Below are 20,677 nucleotides of genomic sequence, written 5' to 3' on the forward strand. Positions count from 1 at the left end.
CAGGACCCAGGTACCCCACAGAGACTGAGCCAGACCTGCCTTTGAGTGTTTAGGTGTCTCCTGCAGAGGCACAGACTATCAGTGGCCTGCTGCAGGGACAGGGGCTCTGGCTGCAGAAGACCTGGGGGGCACAGGGTGTGAACCCCACACAGAGCCACCAAGCAGACAACCCACAAACTGGAGAACAATTATACCAAAGAAGGTCTCGCACTGTTGCAAAATTCTAGGGCCCACAGCAGATTTCCCAACCTGGGGATCCAGCAAAGGGACTGAGAACCCACAGGGAATTTGACTTTGAAGGCCAGTGGTATTTCATTATAGAACTTCCACAGGACTGGGGGAAAACACCCTAGGAGGGCACACACAAAACCTTGTGTGCACCACGACCCAGGAGAAAGGAGCAGTGACTCCACAAGAAACTGAGCCAGACTTGCTGTGAGTATCCAGGAGTCTCCAGAGGAGGCATGGGTCGACAGTGGCTGCCGTGGGCTCAGGGGCACTGAATACAACCGTCTTGGCATAAGCCCCTTTGAAGGAGTTCACCATTATTGCCATTACCCTTACTATAGGTATGCCAAACTACAGGGAGGGAACACAGCCCCACCCATCAACAGAAAATTGGATTAAGATTTACTGAGCATGGCCCCACCCATCAGAGTAAGACCCAGATTCTTCCCATCAGGAAGCTTCCACAAGCCTCTTATCCTTATCTATCAGAGGGCATACAGAATGGAAACCACAATTACAGAAAGCTAACCAAACTGATCACTTGCATCACAGCCTTGTCTAACTCAGTGAACTATGAGCCGTGCCATGTAGGGCCACCCAAGATGGACAGGTCATGGTGGAGAGTTCTGACAAAACATGGTCCCCTGGAGAAAGAAATGGCAAACCACTTCAGTATTCTTGCCTTGAGAACCCCTTGAGCAGTATGAAAAGGCAAAAAGATATGACACTGAAAGATGAACTCCCCAGGTCAGTAGGTGCCCAATATGCTTCTGGAGAAGAATGGAGAAATAGCTCCAGAAAGAATGAAGAGGCTGAGCTAAAGCAAAAACAACCAGTTGTGGATGTGACTGGTGATGAAAACAAAGTCTGACGCTGTAAAGAACAATATTGCATAGGAACCTGGAATGTTAGGTCCATGAATCAAGGTAAATTGGAAGTGGTCAAACAGGGGATGGCAAGAGTGAATATCAACATTTTAGGAATCAGTGAACTAAAATGGATGGGAATGGGCGAATTTCATTCAGATGACCATTATATCTACTACTGTAGGCAAGAATTCCATAGAAGAAATGGAGTAGCCCTCACAGTAAACAAAAGAGTCCGAAATACAGTATTTGGGTACAATCTCAAAAATGACAGAATGATCTCTGTTTCCAAGGCAAACTATTCAACATCACAGTAACCAAGTCTATGCCCCATCCACTAATGCCAAAAAGGCTGAAGTGGAACTGTTCTATGAAGACCTACAATAACTTCTAGAGCTAACACCAAAAAAAGATGTTCTTTTCATCATAGGAGACGAGTTCAAAAGTATGAAGTCAAGAGATACCTGGAGTAACAGGCAAATTTGGCCTTGGAGTAAAAATGAAGCGGGGAATGGCTAACAGAGTTTTCCCAAGAAAATGCACTGTCATTTCAAACACCCACTTACAACAACACAAGAGACAACTCTACGCATGGACATCACCAGATGGTCAATACTAAAATCAGATTGATTATATTCTTTGCAGTTTGAGATGGAGAAACTCTATACAGTCAGCAAAAACAAGACTGGGAGCTGACTGTGGCTCAGATCATGAACGCCATATTGCAAAATTCAGACTTAAATTGAAGAAAGTAGGGAAAACCACTAGGCTATTCAGCTATGACCTAAACCAAATCCCTTATGATTATACAGTAGAAGATACAAATAGATTCAAGGGATTAGATCTGATAGACAAAGTGCCTGAAGAATTATGGACAGAGGTTTGTAACACTGTACAGGAGGCGGTGATCAAAACTTTCTCCCAAAAGAAGAAATGCAAAAGGGCAAAACGGTTGTCTGAGGAGGCCTAACAAATAGCTGAGAAAACAAGAAAAGTGAAAGGAGAAAAGGAAAGGAAAGATATACCTATCTGAATGCAGAGTTGCAAAGAACAAGGAGAGACAAGAAAGCCTTCCTAAGTGATCAATGCAAAGAAATAGAGGAAAACTAGAGATCTCTACAAGAAAATCAGAGAGAAAGGGTCCCAAGATAGCAGAGGAATAGGATGGGGAGACCACTTTCTCCCCCACAAATTCATCAAAAGATCATTTGAACATTGAGCAACTTCCACAAAACAACTTCTGAATGCTGGGGGAGTACACCAGGAACCCACCAAGGCAGCCTAATCTCTTCAAAAGAAGGCTCAGTTAAGTTCAGTTGCTCAGTCACTGTGAACCCATGGACTCCAGCATGTCAGGCTTCCCTGTCCATCACCAACTCCTGGAGCTTGCTCAAACTCATGTCCAAGGAGTCAGTGATGCCATCCTCATCTCATCCTCTGTCATCCCCTTCTCCTCCTGCCTTCAATCTTTCCCAGCATCAGGATTTTTTCCAGTGAGTCAGTTCTTCAAATCAGGTGGCCAAAGGATTGGAGTTTCAGCTTCAGAACCCGTCGTTCCAATGAAAATTCAGGACTGATTTTCTTTAGGATTGACTGGTTTGATCTCCTTGCAATCCAAGGGACTCTCAAGAGTCTTCCCCAACACCAGTTCAAAAGCATCACTTCCTCCGCACTCAGCTGTCTTAATAGTCCAACTCTCACATCCATACATGACTACTGGAAAAATCATAGATTTGACTAGACAGATCCCTGTTGGCAAAGTAATGTCTCTGCTTTTTAATATGCTGCCTAAGTTGGTCACAGCTTTTCTTCCAAGGAGCAAGTGTCTTTTAATTTCATGGTTGCAGTCACCATCTGCAGTGATTTTGGAGCCCCCAAAAATAAAGTCTCTCACTTTTTCCATTGTTTCCCCATCTATTTGCCATGAAGTGATGGGACCAGATGCCATGATCTTAGTTTTTTGAATGTTGAGTTTTAAGCCAACTTTTTCACTCTCCTCTTTCACTTTCATCAGAGGCTCTTTAGTTCTTCACTTTTTGCCATAAGGGTGGTGTCATTTGCATATCTGAGGTTATTAATATTTCTCCCAGCAATCTTGATTCCAGCTTGTGCTTCATCCAGCCCAGCATTTCACATGGTGTACTCTGCACATGAGTTAAATAAGCAGTATGATAATATACAGCCTTAACATACTCCTTTTCCTATTTGGAACCAGTCTGTTGTTCCATGTCCAGTTCTAACTGTTGCTTCTCGAGCTGCATACAGATTTCTCAGGAGGCAGGTAATCTGGTCTGGTATTCCCATCTCTTAAAGAATTTCCCACAGTTTGTTGTGATCCACACAAAGGCTTTAGTGTAGTCAATGAAGCAGAAGCAGATGTTTTTCTGGAATTATCTTGCTTTTTCTATGATCCAAAGGATGTTGGCAATTTGATCTCTGGTTCTTCTGCCTTTTCTAAATCCAGCTTGAACATCTGGAAGTTCACAGTTCATGAACTGTTGAATCCTGGCTTGGAGAATTTTGAGCATTACTTTGCTAGTGTGTGAGATGAGAGCAATTGTGTAGTAGTTTGAACATTCTTTGGCATTGACTTTCTTTGGGATTGGAATAAAAACTGACCTTTTCTAGTCCTGTGGCCACTGCTGAGTTTTCCAAATCTGCTGGCATATTGAGTGCAGCAGTTTCACAGCATCATCTTTTAGGATCTGAAATAGCTCAAATGGAATTCCATCACCTCTACTAGCTTTGTTTGTAGTGATGCGTCCTAAGGCCCACCTGACTTTGCATTTCAGGATGTTTGGCTCTAGGTGAGTGATTACAGCATCATAGTTATCTGAGTCATGAAGATCGTTTTTTGTATAGTTCTTCTGTGTATTATTGCCACCTCTTAATATCTTCTGCTTCTGTTAAGTTCATATCATTTCTGTCCTTTATTGTGCCCATCTTTGCATGAAATGTTCCCTTGGTATCTCTAATTTTCTTGAAGAAGAGATCTAGTCTTTCCCATTCTATTGTTTTCCTCTATTTCTTTGCATTGATCACTTAGGAAGGCTTTCTTATCTCTCCTTGCTAGTCTTTGGAACTCTGCATTCAAATGGGTATATCTTTCCTTTTATCCTTTGCCTTTAGCTTCTCTTGTTTTCTCAGCTATTTGTAAGGCCTCCTCAGACAACTATTTTGCCTTTTTGCATTTCTTTTTCTTGGGGATGGTCAAAAGGAGGTAGGACAAAATATTAAAAACAAATACAGAGACAAAGGATTTAGGATCAGAGATCCATCCTGGGGAAGGAGTGTTGAAAGAGGATAAGTTTCCACACAATAGGAAACCCTCTTACCGTTGTGACAGTGGGGACCTTTGGAATCTCAGAGATCAACATAAAAAAAAAAAAAAAAACCCAACACACACACACACACACAGAATATGTGCCTAACTGCAACTACTTGCAGAGAAGTGGCTCAGACACTCGTATCCGCCAGCAGCAAGTGGGAGCTGGGTAGGTAGGCATGGGCTGTATCATTGGTCCTTAGGATAAGGACTGGGCTTGAATGCCTGAGGACAATCTGAATGGGCTAATGTGAGATAGTAACCCAAACCGTTGGATCACCAGAGAGACAAACATAGAAAAAAAAGGACCCTTCCTGTGAAAGGCTCTTATTTCCCATGGTCACCCCCGGCATGCTCAACAAAGGAGAGACCTTTGTTGAGAACAAAGGATTGTGCCCTAGCAAATACCAAAGGAGGGCAAGTCGGATGCTATTTAGGGCCCTCCCTCCCCAGAGGCAGAGAGGCAGTGGGACAGCCAGAGTTGTAAGGCAAGGGGCTGCTATAATCTTGGCCCCAGAGACTGTATCTTTCACCAAACTGTGAGCAGGTTGCCAGTTGCTAACCATGTCTTCCTGGGATCCTGGTTGGTTCACATCCACCAGGAGTGTCACAGAGAAGCTGAGATCAGCTTCCCAGAGGAGACACACGGCATGCCTGAGATTGTACTCTTTGACACACCCAGGAAACTGAGTGGCCAGGACCAGGGAGGTGCAAAAGATGCACAACCCACCTGGGACAGTGCACTTACCAAGCACCCAGTCAGTCACCTGAGCAGCTTGGACCTGGGAAGGGCACAAAATGCACAGCCTATCTGTGTCCGTGCCATGCGGAGCACCCAAGAACCTGAGTGGCTTAAATGTGGGAAGTGCAAGAAATGCAAGATTCACTTGGGATAGTGCTCTTGCAGAGCACCCTGGAGCCTAAGCAGTGTGGAAGTACATGCCGCCTTGGGCTGTGACAAACCCAGTGTGGTCCATCCACTGCACACACCCCAGACACATGCCAGCAGTATTTGTTTGAAGTGTCTGTCTCTCCCCACAGCACAGTGGACAAGTGAGCCTAAATAAGTGGCCACCTTCACCACCTTGTGTCAGGGCAGAAATTAGACACTGTAGAGACTTGCAAACAGAGGAAGCCAAAATAAACAAAGAAGGCGGAAACCACCCTGGAAGTGACAGGTGTAACAGATTAAAACCCTATAGTTAATGTTGAGACGGTGTATTTGAGGGGCAACTACAGACCATGAGAACAAGTATAAGTCAAAACAAGGGTCTATCTGACGCTGAACTGGCCCTACACTGCCCACAATAGCTCCAGAGCTATACCCAGATATATTTTTACTATTATCACTGTAATTTTTAAAAAGTATTAGAGAGTCGGACACGACTGAGCGACTTCACTTTCACTTTTCACTTTCATGCACTGGAGAAGGAAATGGCAACCCACTCCAGTGTTCTTGTCTGGAGAATCCCAGGGACAGGGGAGCCTGGTGGGCTGCCAGATGTCTATGGGGTCGCACAGAGTCGGACATGACTGAAGCGACTTAGCAGCAGCAGCAGATCTTTATTACTACTTTAACTTTCATTTTTATACCTACTATTACCTTTCTAAAAAAAAAACCCTATTAAAAAAAAACAAACTCCATATATATTTTTTTTAATTTTCGTGATTTTCTTTTGTATTTTTTATATTGTATTTTTGAGAGTCTAACTTCTATTCTAGGTTTTTAATCTTTGCTTTTTGATATTTGTTATCAATGTTCTTTCTACCTTTAAGAATCTAATTTTTACCATCCATTTTCACTTAGAGATTTGATTGCTCTCTTCCGTTTTGACTTTCCCTTTTCTCCTCTGGGTCACCTCTACCTCCTTTCTCCCTTTTAACTTTGTGAATCTGTCTGGGTGTTCCTGGCTGTGGAGAACACTTAGGGATTTGATTACTGGCTTGACTGCTCTGTCCCCTTTTGACTCTCCCTTTTCTCCCCCAGGTCATCTCTATCTCCCTTCTCCCTCTTATCTTCCCTATATAACTCTGTGAATCTCTCTCAGTATTCATGGCTCTGGAGAGTTGTTTCACCATTAGCCAAAGGGTTTTATCTTCTGTGCGACATGGATGGAGAAGTCTTGAGGCTACTGCAAGAAGAGGACTGAAACCCAGAGGCAGGAGGCTCAACTCCAGAACTTTAGAACACCAGAGAACTCCTGACTCCATGGAACATTGAAAGAAAAGAGCCCACCCCAAAGTCTCCATACATACACTGAAACCAAGCTCCACACAAGAGCCAACAAGTTCCAGTGCAACACACAGCACATTAATTCTCCAGAAAAACGGGAACAGAATCCTGAACATTAAAAGACGGGCTGCCCAAAGCCATACCAAACCCATAGATATCACAAAACTCACTACTGGACACTTCATTGCATTCCAGAGAGAAGAGATCCAGCTCCACCCACCAGAACACAGACAGAAGTTCCCTCAACCAGGAAATCTTGACAAGTCAATGGTCCACCCCTCCTCCAACCCACCACAGGGAGCAGATTCCACAGTTAAGAGGAACCACAGTCTTCCAGCTTGCAGAAAGGGCACTCCAAACACAGCAAAGTAAACAAAATGAAAAGGCAGAGAAATACTCAGCAGGTGAACAAATATGATAAAACCCCACCAATCCAAACAAAAGAGGAGGAGATAGGGAGTCTACCTGGAAAAAGAATTCAGAATAATAATAGTAAAGATGATCCAAAATCCTGAAAACAAAATGTAATTACAGATAAACAGACTAGACAAGGACTGAGAAGATGCAAGAAATGTTTAACAAGGACCTAGAAGAAATAAAGAAGAGTCAATCAATAAAGAACAGTGCAACAACTGCAATTAGAAACACTCTGGAGGGAACCAACAGTAGAATAACTGAGGCAGAAGAGAGGATAAGTGAGGTGGAAGATAGAATGATGGAAATAAATGAAGCAGAGAGGAAAAACAAAAAAATAATTAAGAGAAATGAGGACAACCCCAGAGACTTCTGGGACAATGTTAAAGGTCCCAATGTTCAAATCATAGGTGTCCCAGAAAAAGAAGACAAAAAGAAAGGGCCTGAGAGAATACTTGAAGAGATAATAGTTAAAAACTTCCCTAATATGGGGAAGGAAATAGCCACCCAAGTCCAAGAAACCTAGAGAATCCAAACAGGATCAACCCAAGGTAAAATATCTCAAGACACATATTAATCAAAATAACAAAAATTAAACAAAAAGACCAAATATTAAAAGCAGTAAGGGAAAAGCAACAAATAACACACAGGGGGATCCCCATAAGGATAACAGCTGATCTTTCAATAGAAACTCTTCAGACCAGAAGGGAATGGCGGAACATACTTAAAGTAATGAAAAAGAAAAACCTACACCCAAAATTGCTCTACCCAGCAAGGATCTCATTCAGATACTAAGGAGAAATCAAAAGCTTTACAGACAAGCAAAAGCTGAGAGAATTCAGCACCACCAAACCAGCTCTTCAACAAATACTAAAGGATCGTCTCTAGACAAGAAACACAGAAAAGGTTTACAAAAATGAACCCAAACAACAAAGTAAATGGGAATGAGATCATATTTATCAATAATTACCTTAAATGCAAATAGGTTAAATGCTCCAACCAGAAGACAAAGACTGGCCAAATGGATAAAAAATTAAGACCCCTATATATGCTGTCAGCAAGAGCCCCACCTCAAACCTAGGGACACATACACTGAAAGTGAGGGGCTGGAAAAAGATATTTCATGCAAATGGAGACCAAAGGAAAGCAGGACTAGCAATACTCATATCAGATAAAATAGACTTTGAAATAAAGACCATGATAAGAGACAAAGAAGGACACTACATAATGATCAAAGGATCCATTCAAGAAGAAAATATAACAATTATAAATATATATGAACCCAACATAAGAGTACCCAAGGCAAATGCTAATAAATATGATAGGGGAAATTAACAGTAACACAATAATAGTGGGGAATTTTTATATCCCATTCACTCCTATGGATAGATCAACCAAACAGAAAACTAGCAAGGAAACATAAGCTTTAAATGATACAATAGACCAGTTCAGATCAGATCAGATCAGTCGCTCAGTCATGTCTGACTCTTTGCAACCCCATGAATCGCAGCACGCCAGGCCTCCCTGTCCATCACCAACTCCCGGAGTTCACTGAGACCCAGGTCCATCGAGTCAGTGATGCCATCCAGCCATCTCATCCTCTGTCATCCCCTTCTCCTCTTGCCCCCAATCCCTCCCAGCATCAGTCTTTTCCAATGAGTCAACTTCGCATGAGGTGGCCAAAGTACTGGAATTCCAGCTTTAGCATCATTCCTTCCAAAGAAATCCCAGGGCTGATCTCCTTCAGAATGGACTGGTTGGATCTCCTTGCAGTCCAAGGGACTCTCAAGAGTCTTCTCCAACACCACAGTTCAAAAGCATCAATTCTTCGGTGCTCAGCCTTCTTCACAGTCTAACTCTCACATCCATACATGACCACAGGAAAAACCATAGCCTTGACTAGACGAACCTTTGTTGGTAAAGTAACGTCTCTGCTTTTGAATATGCTGTCCCGGTTGGTCATAACTTTCCTTCCAAGGAGTAAGTGTCTTTTAATTTCATGGCTGCAGTCACCATCTGTAGTGATTTTGGAGCCCAGAAAAATAAAGTCTGACACTGTTTCCACTGTTTCCCCATCTATTTCCCATGAAGTGATGGGACCGGATGCCATGATCTTCGTTTTCTGAATGTTGAGCTTTAAGCCAACTTTTTCACTCTCCACTTTCACTTTCATCAAGAGGCTTTTGAGTTCCTCTTCACTTTCTGCCATAAGGGTGGTGTCATCTGCATATCTGATGTTATTGATATTTCTCCCGGCAATCTTGATTCCAGCTTGTGTTTCTTCCAGTCCAGCGTTTCTCATGATGTACTCTTCATATAAGTTAAATAAACAGGGTGACAATATACCACCTTGACGAACTCCTTTTCCTATTTGGAACCAGTCTGTTGTTCCATGTCCAGTTCTAACTGTTGCTTCCTGACCTGCATACAAATTTCTCAAGAGGCAGATCAGGTGGTCTGGTATTCCCATCTCTTGAAGAATTTTCCACAGTTTATTGTGATCCACACAGTCAAAGGCTTTGGCATAGTCAACAAAGCAGAAATAGATGTTTTTCTGGAACTCTCTTGCTTTTTCTATGATCCAGTGGATGTTGACAATTTGATCTCTGGTTCCTCTGCCTTTTCTAAAACCAGCTTGAACATCAGGAAGTTCATGGTTCACATATTGCTGAAGCCTGGCTTGGAGAATTTTGAGCATTACTTTACTAGTGTGTGAGATGAGTGCAATTGTGCGGTAGTTTGAGCATTCTTTGGCATTTCCTTTCTTTGGGATTGGAATGAAAACTGACCTTTTCCAGTCCTGTGGCCACTGCTGAGTTTTCCAAATTTGCTGGCATATTGAGTGCAGCACTTTCACAGCATCATCTTTCAGGATTTGGAATAGCTCAACTGGAATTCCATCACCTCCACTAGCTTTGTTTGTAGTGATGCTTTCTAAGGCCCACTTGACTTCACATTCCAGGATGTCTGGCTCTAGGTCTGTGATCACACCATCGTGATTATCTGGGTCGTGAAGATCTTTTTTGTAGACCTAATTGATATATATGTATAGGATTTCACCCCCTCCCCCCAAAAATGGATTTCACCTTTTTCTCAAGTGCAAACAGAACATTCTCCAGGATAGATCACATCCTGGGCCACAGATATAGCCTTGACAAATTTAAAAAAACTGAAATTATTTCAAGCATCTTTTCTGATCACAATGTGGTAAGATTAGATATCAACTACAGGAAAAAACTATACACACACACAAATATGGGGGATAAACAACATGCTTCTGAATAACTAACAGATCATGGAAGAAATCAAAAAGGAAATAAAAATATGCATAAAACAAATGAAAATGAAAACACAACAACCCCAAACCTATGGGATTCATTAAAAGCAGTGCTAAGAGGGAGGTTCATAGCAATACAAGCCTACCTCAAGAAACAAGAGAAACATCAAATAAACAACCTAAGTTTACACCTAAAGCAAATAGAAAAAGAACAGAAAAACCCCAAAGTTAGTAGAAGGAAAAAATCATAGAAATCAGAGCAGAAATGAATGAAAAAGAAATGAAGGGGACTACAGCAAAGATCAACAAAACTAAAAGCTGGTTCTTTGAGAAGATAAAATAGACAAACCATTAGCCTGACTCATCAAGAAAAAAAGGGAGAAGAATCAAATGAACAAAATTAGGGATGAAAATGGAAAAATTACACAGACAACAGTGAAGTACAAAATATCATAAGAGACTACTATGAGCAACTATATGCAATGAAATGGACAACTTGGAAGAAACGGAGAAATTCTTAGAAAAGTATACCTTCCAAAACTGAACCTGGAAGAAATAGAAAATCTTAACAGAATCATCACAAGCATGGAAATTGAAACTGTAATCAAAAATCTTCCAAGAAACAAAAGCCCAGGACAAGCTGGCTTCACAGGTGAATTCTACCAAAAATTTAGAGAAGAGCTAACACCTATCCTACTCAAATTCTTCCAGAAAATTGCAGAGAAATGTAAACTCCCAAACTCATCCTATGAGGCCACCACCACCCTAATACCAAAACCAGACAAAGATGCCACCAAAAAAGAAAACCACAGGCCAATATCACTGATGAACATAGATGCAAAAGTCCTCAATAAAATTCTAGCAAACAGAATCCAACAACATATTAAAAAGAACATACATCCTGACCAAGTGGGTTTTATCCCAGGGATGTAAGGATTCTTCAGTATTTGCAAATCAGTCAATGTGATAAACTACATTAACAAATTGAAAGGTAAAAACCATATGATTATCTCAATAGACGCAGAGAAAGCCTTTGACAAAACTGAACACCCATTTATGATAAAAACTTTCCAGAAAGCAGGCATAGAAGGAACATACCTCAATATAATAAAAGCCATATATGATAAACCCACAGGAAACATTATCCTCAATGGTGAAAAATTGAAAGCATTTCCTCTAAAATCAGGAACAAGACAAGGGTGCCCACTCTCACCATTACTATTCAACATAGTTTTGGAAGTCCTAGCCACAGCAATCACAGAAGAAAAAGAAAAAAAAAAGGAATCCAGATTGGAAAAGAAGAATAAAAATTCTCACTATTTGCAGATGACAAGATCATGGCATCATGATCATGGTCTCATGACAAGTAGATGGTCATGGTCTTGTCTCATGAGACAAGATCATGGTCTCATCACTTTATGACAAGTAGATGGGGAAAGAATGGAAAGAGTGACTGACTTTATTTTCTTAGGCTCCAAACTCACTGCAGATGGTGACTGCAGCCATGAAATTAAAGATACTTGCTCCTTGGATGAAAAGCTATGACAAACCTAGACAGCGTATTAAAATGTAGAGACACTACTTTGCTGACAAAGGTACATACAGTCTAAACTATGGTTTTTCCAGTAGTCATGTATGCATGTGAGAGCTGGACCATAGAGAAAGTTGAGTGCTGAAGATCTGATGCTTTTGAACTGTGATGTTGAAGAAGACTCTTGAGAGTCCCTTGCTTTGCAAGGAGATCAAACCAGTCAATCCTAAATGAAATCAACCCTGAATATTCATTGGAAGGACTGATGCTGAAGCTGAATCTCCAATTCTTTGGCCACATCATAGGAAGGCTGACTCATTAGAAAAGACCCTGAAGCTGGGAAGATTGAAGGCAGGAGGAGAAGGGGACAACAGAGGATGAGATGGTTGGATGGCATCACCAACTCAAAGGATATTAGTTTGAGCAAGCTCTGGGAGATGGTGAAGGACAGGGAAGCCTGGCATGCTGCAGTACATGGGGTCTAAAAGAATCAGAGATGACTGAGTGACTGAACAATAACAACAACATCATATCAGTAGAATAAAACATAAAACCCACATCATCCTAATAGATATGGAAAAGCATTTAATAAATTCTAGCACTCCTGTGACTGTGTGGATCACAACAAAGTATGGAAAATTCTTAAAGAGATAGGAGTACCACATCACCTTACCTGTCTTCTGATAAACCTGTAGGCAGTTTAAGAAGCAATAGCTAGAACCAGACACAGAACAACTGACTGGTTCAAAATTGAAAAAGGAGTGTGACAAGGCTGTATGTTGTCGCCATATTTATTTAGCTTATGTGCAGAGTGCATCATGTGAAATGAAGGTGTGGATGAATCACAAGCTGGAATCAAGACTGCTGCTAAAAATATCAACAACCTCAGATTTGAAGATTATATCAGTCTAATGGCAGTAAGTGAAGAGGAACTAAAAGAGCCTCTTGATGGGGGTGAAACAGGAGAGTGAAAAAGCTGGCTTGAAACTCAACATTAAAAAAAACTAAGATCATGACACCTGGTCCCATCTCTTCCTGTCAAATAGAAGGGGAAAAAGTGGAAGCAGTGACAGATTTTATTTTCTTGGGCTCCAAAATCATTGTGGATGGTGACTGTAGCCATGAAATTAAAAGATGTTTGTTCCTTGGAAAGAAAGCAATGACAAACCTAGACAGTGTATTAAAAAGCAGAGACATCACTTTGACCACAAAGGTCCATATATCCAAAGCTATGGTTTTTCCTGAAGTCATATATGGATGTGAGAGTTGGACCCATAAAGAAGGCTGAGGGCCAAGGAATTGATGCTTTTGAATTGTGATGCTGGAGAAGACTCTTGAGAGTCCCTTGGCCTGCAAGAAGATCAAACTAGTCAATTCTAAAGAAAATCAATTATGAATACTCATTGGAAGGACTGTTGCTTAAGCTGAAGCTCCAATACTTTGGCCACCTGATGCAAAGAGCTGGCTCATTGAAAAAGACCCTGATGCTGGGAAAGATTGAAGGCAAAAGAAGAAGGTGGCAGCAGAGGATGAGATGATTAGATGGCATCACCAACGCAATACACATGAATTTGAGCAAACTCCAGGTGATAGTGCAGACCAGAGGAACCTGGCATTCTATAGTCTATGAGGTTGCAAGGAGTCGGGCATGACTTAGTGATTGAAAAGCAACCCTCCCCTTCATGATAAAAACATTCAACAAACTGGAAACAAACAGGTTCTTTCTAGATCTCATAAAGGGCATCTACAAAAAACCCACTGCTGACATTATAATGAATGGTTGCTAGCTGAATGTTTTCCCTCCTAAGACAGAAGAAGACAAAGATGTTTAATCTTGCTACTTCTATTCAACATCGTACTGGAGGCTCTAGCCAGGGCTATTGAACAAGAAATAAAATAGAAGTCACTGAGAGTGCAAAGTCATTTGTAGATGACATGGTCTTGTATATAGGGAATTCACTAAAAATCAGTTAAAACTAATAAATGAGTTCATTAAGGCTGCTTGATATAAGATCAATACACAAAAATCAATTGCATTTCTAAACAGTAGCAATCAACAATCTGAAAATGAAATTAAGAAAATAATTCCATTTAAAACAGCATTAAAATAATAAAATACTTAGGAATACATTTAACAAAAGAACTGTAAAATCTACACTCTAAAAACTATAAAACATGTTGAAAGAAATTAAAGACCTAAATAAATAGAAATCCTATTTTAATGGATCAGAAGGCGTAATACTGTTAAAATTTCAATACTCTCAAAACTGATCTACAGGCTGAACACAGTCTATCAAAATCCTACAGAGTTCTTTACAAAAACTGATAAGCCTATTCTAACATTCATGTGGAAATTCAAGAGACCCATGATAGCTAACACAATCTTAAAAAAGAAGATCAAATTTGGAGAACTCACAATTCCTAATTTCAAAATTTATTATAAAGCTATAATTATAAAAAATGTGTAGGGAGACACTGCTTTGGGAGCAAGTGTTCTCCTTACTTGCTGCAAATCCTTCCTTCTAAAAGACTGTAATACATGCATAGGCTAGTTATGTAGATCAGTGAAGTAGAATTGGGAGTTCAGAAATAAACCATTACACTTCTGCCAATTTTTAACAAGGGTGTCAAGAAAAGTAAATGTAGGAAAGATAGTCTTTTCAAAAATGGTGCTGAAACAACTGGATAGTCACATTCAAAAGAATGAAGTTGGACCCCTTACTTCACTCCATACACAAAAAATAAGTCCAGATGGGTTACTATGCAGAAAAGAGTTAACACAGTAGGCCAGAAGTGCTATGCTTGGAAGGCCTGATTACAAGATTGACCTTTGGTTGGTATTTGAAAGCTGGATTTTGGGAGGGTTCCCATCATTCTCAGAATTCAGTAACAGTGGCTTATTGTGCCTAAACTGTTTGTGAAAACACTAGGGTTTATATTGAACACTTACTTTCTCTCTGGGAGTCTAGAGTTTTGGTACATGCCAGACAGAGGCTGTTTATGTGACCAGCCCTCAACAAAAAGCCCTGGGTGCTGAGTCTTAAGTGAGCTTCCCTGGTTGGCAATATTTCATACATGTTGTCACAACTCATTGAATTGGGAATTGCATCCTGCCTGTGTGACTCCACTGAGAGAGTACTGTGGAAACTGGTGCCTATTCCCCCTGGAATTTGTCTAATGCACCTTTTCCCTTTGCTGATTTTGCTTTGTATCCTTTTGCTGTAATCACAACTTTTAGTACGACTATATACATAGTCATGTGAATCCTCTTAGTGAATCACTGAATTGGGGGGGGTGGTCTTTTGGGCACCCATAAACATAATCATAGACCTAACTGTAAAAGCTAAAACTATAAAACTTTTTAAAAAACAGGAATAAATCTTTGTGACGTTGGACTAGGCAAATCCTTATTAGATAGGAAACTAAAAGTAAAATTAGATAAGTTGGGCTTCAGTTCAGTTCAGTCACTCAGTCATGTCCGACTCTTTGCGACCCCATGAATCGTAGCACGCCAGGCCTCCCTGTCCATCACCAACTCCCGGAGTTCACTCAGACTCAAGTCCATCGAGTCGGTGATGCCATCCAGCCATCTCATCCTCTGTCGTCCCCTTCTCCTCCTGCCCCCAATCCCTCCCAGCATCAGAGTCTTTCCCAATGAGTCAACTCTTCGCATGAGGTGGCCAAAGTACTGGAGTTTCAGCTTTAGCATCATTCCTTCCAAAGAACACCCAGGACTGATCTTCAGAATGGACTGGTTGGATCTCCTTGCAGTCCAAAGGACTCTCAAGAGTCTTCTCCAACACCACAATTCAAAAGCATCAATTCTTTGGCGCTCAGCTTTCTTCACAGTCCAACTCTCACATCCATACATGACCACTGGAAAAACCATAGCCTTGACTAGACGGACCTTTGTTGGCAAAGTAATGTCTCTGCTGTTTAATATGCTACCTAGGTAGGTCATAACTTTCCTTCCAAGGAGTAAGCGTCTTTTAATTTCATGGCTGCAGTCACCATCTGCAGTGATTTTTGAGCCCCCCAAAATAAAGCCTGACTCTGTTTCCACTGTTTCCCCATCTATTTCCCATGAAGTGATGGGACCAGATGCCATGATCTTCGTTTTCTGAATGTTGAGCTTTAAGCCAACTTTTTCACTCTCCTCTTTCACTTTCATCAAGAGGCTTTTTGGTTCCTCTTCAGTTTCTGCCATAAGGGTGGTGTCATCTGGCTTAACCAAAACTAAAATCTTCAAATGACACTATCAAGAAAGTAAATCCAGTGGTTGATATTCTTCAGAGGAAAAAAAAAAGAAAGTGAAAAGAAAATCCATAGAATGGGAAAAACTATTTGCTAATCACATATCTGAAAAGGGGTTTGTATCCAGAATATATAAAGAACCTTTAGGGACCTATATCCTGGTGGTGCTAGTGGTAAAGAACCCGCCTGCCAATGCAGGAGACATAAGAGATGTGGGTTCAGTCCCTGGGTTGGGAAGGTCTGCTGGAGGAGGAAATGGCAACCCACTCCAGTATTCTTGCCTGGAGAATCCCATTGGACAGAGGAGTCTGGCAGGCTACAGTCCATAGGATTGCAAAGAGTTGGAAATGACTGTAGTGACTTAGTACACACACATATCTAGAATATATAATCTTTACAACTCAGCAATAAAAAGACAACCTAATTAACAAATGGGCAAAGGATCTGAATGGACATTTCTCCAAAAGAAGGTAAACAGTCCATCGGCACATGATTAATGATAATTAATAATTAATAATTATGTTGATTAATATCATAAGCCATTAGGAAATGCGAAATCAAAACCACAATGAGATACCACTTCATACCCACTAAAATGGCTAGAATCAAAAATATGGTCAATAGTAAGGAAAAGACCCTGATGCTGGGAAAGAATGAAGGCAGGAAAAGAAGGGGATGACAGAGGGTGAGATGGTTGGATGGCATCACTGACTCGATGGACATGAGTTTGAGCAAGTTCTGGGACTTGGTGATGGACAGGGAAGCCTGGTGTGCTGCTGTCCACAGTCGCAAACAGTTGGACACAACTGAGCAACTGAACAACAACCAAGAATTGGTAAGGATACGAAGAAACTGGAACCCTCAGACATTGCTGGTGGGAATGTAAAATGGTACAGTCCCCTTTGGAAAACAATGAAACAATGTGGTAGTTCCTCATAATGCTAAACATAGTTACTAAATGACCCAGCACTTCCTCTTGTAGATGTATAACCAAGAGAAAAAAAACATATGCCCAAATAAAAACTTGTACATGAAGGTTCATAGCAGCATTATTCATTAACAGTAAAAAAGCAGAAATAACCCAGATGTTTGTCACCTGGTGAATCGATAACCAAAATGTGCCACATATCAATACAATAAAGTATTGTTTAGCAATATAAAGGAATGAAGTATTGATACATGCTACAACATAATGAACTTTGAAAAACTTATATAAGTAAAGGATAAAATACATTGCAGAAAGTGGCTCTTTGCTAGCTTAGATTCAGAAATAAATATAAAATGAAAAGAATATAATATAAATATTTCCTGAGAACAGAGCTTCTTACATATTATTTTGGGTCAAATGCCCATATCACCATTGCTATGTAAAAGAGAAAAGCGTCCTAAGGCTTTTCACTATTGGCACAGTGATGTACCAAGAAGATGAACTCCATTTGATTTATCTTCAGTGTCCTCATCTCTACCATCAAGATCCTAGGCTGTTAAGTGGATTCAAACATTAAGGTTATTCAGACTATTTTCCAAAACCAAATATCAATAGTTCTGAGATTTTATATTAACTTCTCTATGCGTCTGTCTTCCTTTATTAATGTGAATATGACAAAGTTGGCCAAGTCATACTATACTAATTCAGTTTAGTTCAGTTGCTCAGTTGTGTCCGACTCTCTACAACCCCATGGACTGCAGCATGCCAGGCTTCCCTGTCCATCGTCAACTCCCAGAGTTTACTCAAACTCATGTTCATTCAGTCGGTGATGCCATCCAACCATCTCATCCTCTGTCGTCCCCTTCTCCTCCTGCCTTCAATCTTTCCCAGTATCAGAATCTTTTCAAATGAGTCAGTTCTTCGGATCAGGTGACCAAAGTATTGGAGTTTCAGCTTCAGCATCAGAGCTTCCAATGAATATTCAGGACTGATTTCCTTTAGGATGGACTATACTAATTGAGGTCAAGAGAAATAGTTATATCATTTCCAATAGTTTTCCATTTTTTTATTTGGTTGCTATCTGGCCTTCAGTCTAAGAATTGAAATCATAGGCCATTATGGATCATTGATTTAAACCAAGGAAACTAAATCAGAGGTCAGTTTTCCTAAACTGTAAGCTTCATGAGGGCAAGGACTACATCTGTTTTGTGCTTCCCTGGTGGCTCAGGTGGTAAAGAATCCGCCTGCAATGAAAGATAGCTGGGTTCAATCCCTGGGTCAGGAAGATCTCCCGGAGAAGGGAATGGCAACTCACTCCAGTATTTTTGCCTGGAGAATTTCATGGAGAGAGGAGCCTGGCAGGCTACAGGCCATGGGGCCACAAAGGGTGAGACGTGACTGAGCAACTAACACTTTCAACATTAATATTTCCAGTGCCTGGCACAAAGTTGGTACTCACTTAATACTTACAAATAAATTAACAATCAGAAGAACAAGTAACCCAGTGGTTTTCAAACTCAAAAGTGCATCTGAATCACCTGGAAAACTTATTAAAACACAGACTGCCAGGCCTCACCCCAGCCTTTCTGATTTAGTAGGCCTAGGATAGGAACCAATATTTTACATCTCTAACAAGTTCTGAGTGGATACCGATGTTTTCTGGTACAGTGCCTGGCACATAGTGGGCATGCAATTTTAACTATATTAGTTGAAAGAATAAGTGACTAAACAGATTTTAACAAGTACTTATTAAATTGAATTTTGTTTTCTGAAATGGAAAAAAAGGTTGGAGTTGAACCCTCTCCCCTGCCTTTTTGGAAAAGAAATGGAAAGATTTCACCCTAAATGAAGTTGATTTATAAATATAAGTACATGAAGTTGATTTATAAGTATACATATATGAAGTTGATTTATAAGTAAAAATTTAACTTTTTGACTCATTTTGCTTTTCTTTTCAGTCAATCTGTATATGTCATGCTTTATATAACAGCATATTCAAAGCATTTATGAATGGTATATAATACAAATATCAGCAATTACAAGAAAAGATGGTGACATCAAATCCTTACCCAGGGGATGGCCACCATGGGTTATGAAAAAATTTGAGAAAATAAACTTTTAAAAGGGAAACGGCAAGGTAACCATTATGTGTTTTTAAAAGTTTTTAGTAGAGTAAAATTACAGACTATTCAAGTAACTAACCAGCATGTTATCATTAAAAAAGTAGATAAAATAGCCTAACTCAGGAAGTCATGGTAAAGGGTTAAATAAATAAAACTATCTTTAAATGTATTTTTTCCATAATCAGAAAAGAGGACATTGTTGAGCAGAGACAAAGGCTTAGAACAGTACAAAATACTAGATAGGCAGGTGAGAGTAGAAATCAATATTTAGAAATAAGGTAATGAAAATTCAAAGCTCTCAGTCTTCTAAATTATAGTCCTAATGATTTTGGTTTTCTTGAAGTCCTACAGGTAGTGAATGTATAAAATTGAATTAAATTATATAGTTTTGTGGATAGGTCAAGTTCTTAGTATCATATTAGTCTAGCTGGGAACATGGACTTCGAGTTCTAAATATATAATGAACTTGTAAGTAATACTGTGTGACTATAAACAACTATGAAGTATTTAGCCAATCACTCTCAACCAAAACAAGGACTGTTTACCAAGAACATAAGTTAACTCAGTATGAAATGTAGTTCTTTAACATTTCAGATAGGAAAATGTTCAGATTATCCAAACTGTCTAGAAAAAAATCCTGTAAACACTTTTCTATCAAAAGACCCTTTCTTATTCCATTCTGTTCTTTCACTTGCATAATATAAACGTGAAAGGGTATCTGATAAGTATACCTAAATTAAGTTTACTTCAAATTAAACTTCAAGCATTCGGTCTTTATTTTCCTAAATAGTTTCTGACTCCTAAAGCAAGCAAACAAACAAACATATAAACAAGCAAAATTTCCATTTTGCCTCTCCTTTTTGGACGTGCTCCAGTATCATAAGCTAGTGTAAGTCTATTTTGAAGGCGGGAGGGGTAGTTTTAAGCTTTTCATTAAAAGACTTTGAAATCACAAGATTTTCTAAAGTTTTAAGAGAAACTATGGAAGTTTGTGTTATTTTTTTGTATAACACAATAACTCATCTATTCTCATCTCCAGGGGAAAAATGAGTAAGAGGCTACAGTCTGATATTTGGTGACTCTCACCAACACCCAGATTGATTTATATGTTTTTTCCTCTATGTGTCCACAATGTGTTTCATATAGCTCTATCATGACGATGACAAAAATCTGAAAATGGATTTTAAAAAAGCCCTCACCTAGTCTGGTTCTTAAAAGTAAGAAATTTAAGTCTAAAATTACATGTTAATTAATTAATTAATTCCAAAATTACATTTAACCTTAACAAGAGGAATTCAAGGTTTTAATTTCTTGCTATCAGAAACAAATTACTTTCATCTTAAAATTCGCGAAAGAGTTTGGTCCAGAAAAATGAAAGCGTGATTGCTAGAAAGGAGAATCAAACAAGCTACTGTGTGGCTTATCTTATTTTAAAAAAGTCATGAGCTCATGCATGTTTTGTAGAGCTAAAGGCAGGTTAATTTATGTTAAAGGATCC

The 20,677-nt window shown here is 39.8% G+C and overlaps 1 protein-coding gene across 5 annotated transcripts in view; it reads right to left on the reverse strand.

Annotated features, from left to right (window-relative positions):
• The window catches only part of PHKA1 (phosphorylase kinase regulatory subunit alpha 1), a 172,293-nt gene that overhangs the window by 7,372 nt on the left and 144,244 nt on the right, over positions 1–20,677 (reverse strand). The gene's annotated exons all lie outside the window — the stretch shown is intronic.

Source organism: Bos mutus, chromosome X (assembly GCF_027580195.1).
Source record: "Bos mutus isolate GX-2022 chromosome X, NWIPB_WYAK_1.1, whole genome shotgun sequence".
NCBI lineage: Eukaryota > Metazoa > Chordata > Mammalia > Artiodactyla > Bovidae > Bos > Bos mutus.